This window comes from Propithecus coquereli, unplaced genomic scaffold (genome assembly GCF_000956105.1).
Source record: "Propithecus coquereli isolate 6110/MARCELLA unplaced genomic scaffold, Pcoq_1.0 Scaffold281, whole genome shotgun sequence".
NCBI lineage: Eukaryota > Metazoa > Chordata > Mammalia > Primates > Indriidae > Propithecus > Propithecus coquereli.
In genome coordinates, this window is record NW_012148408.1 from 2,725,730 (window position 1) to 2,731,596 (window position 5,867).

Sequence of the window (5,867 nt, forward strand, 5' to 3'; positions counted from 1 at the left end):
AATCACTTTGATTTTTGGTAAAATTTGCCAATCCACAGCTGTCTGGTCAACCATGTGCTGCTCTGTAATCTCATATTAATATTTCTCTTTTTCCATGTCGAAGATCTCATCTTCCTGGTGTCTGGGGCTTCTACAACTTCTCCTTTTTTAGACAGAGTCTCACTCTGTCACCCTGGGTAGAGTGCAGTGGCATCATTGTAGCTCACTGCAACCTCAAACTCCTGGGCTCCACTGATCTTCTTGCCTCAGTCTCCCAAGTAGCTGGGACTACACGTGTGCGCCACCACACCCGGTTAATTTTTCTATTTTTAGTAGAGACATGGTCTCACTCTGACTCAAGCTGGTCTCGAACCTCAAGCTCAAGCAATCCTCCTGCCTTGGCCTCCCAGAGTGCTAGGATTACAGGCATGAGCCACCGCGCCCGGCCAGCTACTTCTTCTTAAAGTAAGTATCGGTAAGATGTTTTGGGATTTTCACATTGCTGATATCAATTTTTGTGGAGGTGGTGAGGACAAATTTCTGGTGTGTTCTTCACAGAGGAACTCAAATGAGGACCAGGGATCCAGACACAAGTAACAAGCCATTGCCCAGTTGCTTCAGGAAAACCACCCTCTTGCCTCTGTCGTACCCAGTGAGGACAACCAGAATGGCCCCGGGAGTGATGCTAGCTTGCACTTTTCTCACGTGTTGACTGAAGGGGGTTTTGCCATGGCTCAACAGCATCTGAGGCACATCTTCAGTAGGATAATGGCATTTTGAGAAGTTTAACCACCTGAGTACCACCATTCCTGTCGCCGCCAACTGATTTTGTAACAGTGACCAAGGACTGTCTCCTTCTTTTTCTTTTCAATCTTGGGTTTAGCCTTCGAGTATTTCCTCTTGTACATGGCCGTTCTGGAATACACAGCAGATTAGGAATATCTGCCAATTCCTCTGATGAGGACAGGATTTCACTGCAGTGGGGCTTCCCCCTTCCTGGGCTTTTTGGCCTTGAGGTTACCCTTTTTAACCTTGCCACTGGCATCAGCCTTCTTGGCTTCAGGTTTCTTCTCCTTAGTATCCAGCTTCTCAACTTTTTCACCCACCATCTTGCAAGATGGGAAAACGACATTGCCATTTTTGTTTGTTTGTTTTGTTTTGTTTTGTTTGAGACAGAGTCTCACTCTGTTGCCTGGGCTAGAGTGCCGTGGCATCAGCCTAGCTCACAGCAACCTCAAACTCCTGGGCTCAAGCCATCCTCCTTCCTCAGCCTCCCAAATAGCTGGGATTACAGGCTCTCGCCACTACGTCCTGCTAATTTTTCTATTTTTAGCAGAGACGGGGTCTCCCTCTTGCTGAGGCTGGTCTCGAACTCCTGAGCTCAAGTGATCCTCCCACCTTGGCCTCCCAGAGTTCTAGGATTACAGGAGTGAGCCACCATTCCCGGCGCCATTGCCATTTTTGTAAGTCAATTTCATATAGCTCAACCTAATAGATTGGTGAAAAGGGCCCAAGGCAAACTTGGATTCAAATCCCAGCTCTAGTATGCAACATTCAGTCTGCATCACCTCTCTTGTGTAACCCTGGACACAACCTCTCTCTCAGCCACAGTTGCTTCATCTGTAAAATGGGCAGAAAAATAGTCTGTATCTCAGTGTTGTGGTGAAGATTAAATGAAATAATGCCTGCAGGGTGCCTGGCACGCTGCAATCCCTGAATAAATGGTGGCCATAAGTGCGGGTGATGTTTTCTTCCTTTTTTACTGTATTTTCCAAATTTCCTATAATTAATAATTACAGGCCGGGCGCGGTGGCTCACGCCTGTAATCCTAGCCCTCTGGGGGGCCGAGGTGGGAGGATTGCTTGAGCTCAGTTCAAGACCAGCCAGAGCAAGAGCGAGATCCCATCTCTACTAAAAATAGAAAGAAATTAGCCAATCAACTAAAAATAGAAAAAATTAGCTGGGCATGGTGGCATGTGCCTATAGTCCCAGCTACTCGGGAGACTGAGGCAGGAGGATCCCTGGAGCCCAGGAGTTTGAGGTTGCTGTGAGCTAGGCTGACGCCACGGCACTCTAGCCCAGGCAACAGGACAAGACTGTGTCTGGAAAAAAAAAAAAATTACAGTTTTGTTTCTTTAATTCTAAAGCCAATAAACATAATTATTTAATTTTCAACGGGATTGTGCTCCATTCCCTGGGGACCTCGAGCCTGTTCCTGGGAATGCGGTTGAAGGCTTTCTTCCAGCCCTGCTGCAGCTTGGCTTGGTCGGACAAAGACAGTGATCTGAGAACCGAGCTGGATGTTTGTGCTTGGAGGGACCCCGGGAGCTTTATTTATAGAGGACACTCTGTCCCGAGGCCAGAACTGCTCCCTCACTCCAGCATCTGCTGCATGGACTCAGCCGCCAGAGAGGCTGCCTCGACCCACCCTGCCCTCAAACCCTGGGTCACAGCGCTCAGTGTCCGCCTCGGTCACGACAGCCTTCGGTGCAGTACTCTTCCCTTAGGGGCTGCTTCTGGTTCTGAGCCCAGAAGCTAAGCTCAACTTTTACCATGGCCAATGCCCAGTGGGCTACACTTTCTGTTTGGGGTGATGAAAAAGTTTTGGAAATAAATAGTGGTGGAAATAAAGGCTACAAACTTTCAGTTACAAGATGAACAAGTTCTGGGGATCTAAGGTACAGCGTGTGTGGTGAGGGATGTGTTCGTTAGTGTGATTGTGCTACTCATTACACGAAGTATGTGTATGTCAAATCATCACACTGTACACGTTGAATATATACAATCTTATTTGTCAATGGAACAGTTTCACAAAGAATAGTGGCCGGGCACGGTGGCTCACGCCTGTAATCCTAGCTCTCTGGGAGGCCGAGGCGGGCGGATTGTTTGAGCTCAGGAGTTCGAAACCAGCCTGAACAAGAGCGAGACCCCGTCTCTACTAAAATTAGAAAGAAATTAATTGGACAACTAAAAATATATAGAAAAAAAAATTAGCCGGGCATGGTGGCACATGCCTATAGTCCCAGCTACTTGGGAGGCTGAGGCAGAAGGATTGCTTGAGCCCAGGAGTTTGAGGTTGCTGTGAGCTAGGCTGACGCCACGGCACTCTAGCCCTGGCAACACAGTGAGACTCTGTCTCAAAAAAAAAAAAAAAAAGAATAGTGATAATTGCACAACATCGTGAGTATAATTGAATGCAATTGGTGCCACTGAATTGTACACTTAAAAATGGTTAAGATGACAAATTTTATGTTATATAGATTTTACCACAATTTATTTATAAGTAAAAAAAACCCCAGGATGAAAGGACTAAAGGGAGAGAAGATTTCATGAAATAACCTAGGACTGGCCAACACCACACTAGGAGACCTGGCTTTAGGCCTGTTCCGCTCCTTATTTGGGTCCAATTCCTTTGAGGCTCAGCCTCCTCTTCTGCCAAATGGCATGATACCATGCTGCCCTCCCAGGGTGGTCATGAAGCTCAAATATGATCAAACGTGTGAAACTCTTTTGTAAAACATTCAAAACTTGTTTTAGTTTTTTGTTGTTGTTGGTTTTTTGCAGTGGTACAATCATAATTCACTGCAACCTCAAACTCCTGGCCTCAATTGATCCTCCCACCTCAGACTCCCAAATAGCTAGGACTATAGGCCATACCCAGCTAATTTTCCTTATTTTTTAGAGAGGGGGGTCTCACTATATTGCCCAGGCTGGTCTTGAACTCCTGACCTCAAGTGATCCTCCTGCCTCAGCCTCCCAAAGTGCTGGGATTACAGGCGTGAGCCACCTCTCCTGGCCTCAATAATTAATTACAATTATCACCCCATCACCACCAAAAAAAAGATAGAAGAAAAGAAAGGAACAAACCCATCATAATCAAAATACCGGAATACCATTCTTTTGCTGTGAGGTTGCCTGAAATTGCACCTTGAGGCTTGGATTACTGTTAAATGGAAACCTCTAGAAATAAGGAAGGGAAAAGAGGAAACTAAAGGAAACTCTCGAGCTCTAGCTCCTCTCCGTAAACGGGATGCTATATTTTCTCTTGGGTTGGCTTTTGTGGGACTCCCAGGGAGGAGACGGTGAGACTGAAGGCGTCAGAGGAGAGCAGCTTAGAGAAACAAAAGAGCAGAAACAGGAAGGCTGGGGCGCCAAAGAGCCACCCCAACATCACAATTTGTCCCAGCATTAGGCAGAGGAGAAGTGCCCTTGGCGTGTCCCCTCTCCCCCGATCCCCACCTTAGGTTGCCTTTCCCATCTTTCTCCTGGGAGATTTATTTCTGTCTCTTTTTTCATCTAAAGCAACGGAAATGAATCATCTTGCAGCCTGTTTAGTAAACAGCCCCATGCCCCCTGACCCCAGATGTCCCAGTGCTCCCTCTGTGGCTGCTCCAGAGCGAGGCCTCACCCCTTCACAAGCAAGACCCCTCAGGGCTGGTTATTCTTGGGAATGTTCTGCCCCCTCCCCAGCCCCCTGCAGTCCTGGCAGCTTGACCTCCTGCACCCTGGGGAGGACGGGAAATAACACACAGCATTCCAAATGACAATCCCACCAGCTGGCAAGAGGGGTAGGGGAAGCAAGGGAACCACTGTGTTTTGAGGGCTTTGTGTGCCATCTCAACAACCCTGTTAGTGGATCTCGCAATCCTCATTTTACAGATGAGGAGTTCAAGGCTCAAAGATGTGAAGGAACTTGCCCAAGGACAAACAGCTGGTCAGTGATGAAGCCGACACTTAAATTAAAGCCGACACTGGATTTCTGGATTCATTCCCTTGTACCCTGTGGCCCTGTGCATGTGTGTTGAAAGGGGTGTGGGCAGGTCAGCTGAGTATCAGCTGCGATTTATCATGGTGGAAACCGGTCATCTGTGTGCATTAAGCCATGTGCCTGTGATAGATGGGTGTTTACCTGCAGAGGAGAGAGCAAGGATGCGCAGTATATATTTTACCAGGAGCTTCAGGAGTCACCAAGGATGATGTCAAGGAGTGACAAGGTTCCAGAACAGAGGGGAAGGGGATTAATGAAATGCCCAAATTCAAGACCACCGACGCCCTGCCGTCACCTCGTGGTGATGGAACTTCACAGATCAACGTGCCCAGCTGTGTCCACCTCCGTGAAACCACACTTCCTGGTGAACACAACCATGCAACTATTCATTGGATTTCTAAAAATGTGCAGGTGCTGTTTCTAGCAGCTATGAAGGATACAGAAATAAAATTGCTGAGGTCAAAATTTCTAGTGTGGCCATATGTTTGGGGCAAGGGGTGAAATTAACACAAGTATATAAATAACTGTGGTGCAAGATAGATAGAAAGTGCTCAGGCTCTTTTGCTATCACAATGGGGCCGGTCGTCATCTGTGGCCTATGTATCTTGCTCTGTAAACCTTTATCTGGCTCTTGCTCTACAATCCTATTTTTCTCTCCTCAATAAACCTTATTTTCTTGCTTAAAAAAAGAAAGTACTCAGGACCATGGCCAGGTGCGGTGGCTCACGCCTGTAATCCCAGCGCTTTGAGAGGCAGCGGTGGGAGGATAGCTTGAAACCAGCCTGGGCAACACAGCAAGACCCCCGTCTCTACAAAAAAATAAGAATAATTGTCCAGGTGTGGTGGCATGTGGTTCGTGTAGTCCCAGTTGCTGGGAAGGCTGAGGCAGGAGGATCACTTGAGCCCAGGAGTTCGAGACTGCAGGGAGAAATGAATCCTGCAACTGTACTCCAGCCTGGGTGACAGAGCTAGACACCGCCTCACAAAAAAAAAAAAAAAAAAAAAAAGTGCCAAAGGCCAAAAGAAATGGACAGATCCTATAACAGTGTTCTAGGAGGACCAGGGGGTGCCGAGATTGCTAGAGAATGGGTATCAAGGAGGGCTTCCTGAGGAGGTGGCG

The 5,867-nt window shown here is 47.4% G+C and overlaps 1 pseudogene; it reads right to left on the bottom strand.

Annotated features, from left to right (window-relative positions):
* Positions 1–427: 427 nt before the first annotated feature.
* On the bottom strand, positions 428–1,088 carry LOC105813542 (annotated as a pseudogene).
* Between the last annotated feature and the right edge of the window lie 4,779 nt (positions 1,089–5,867).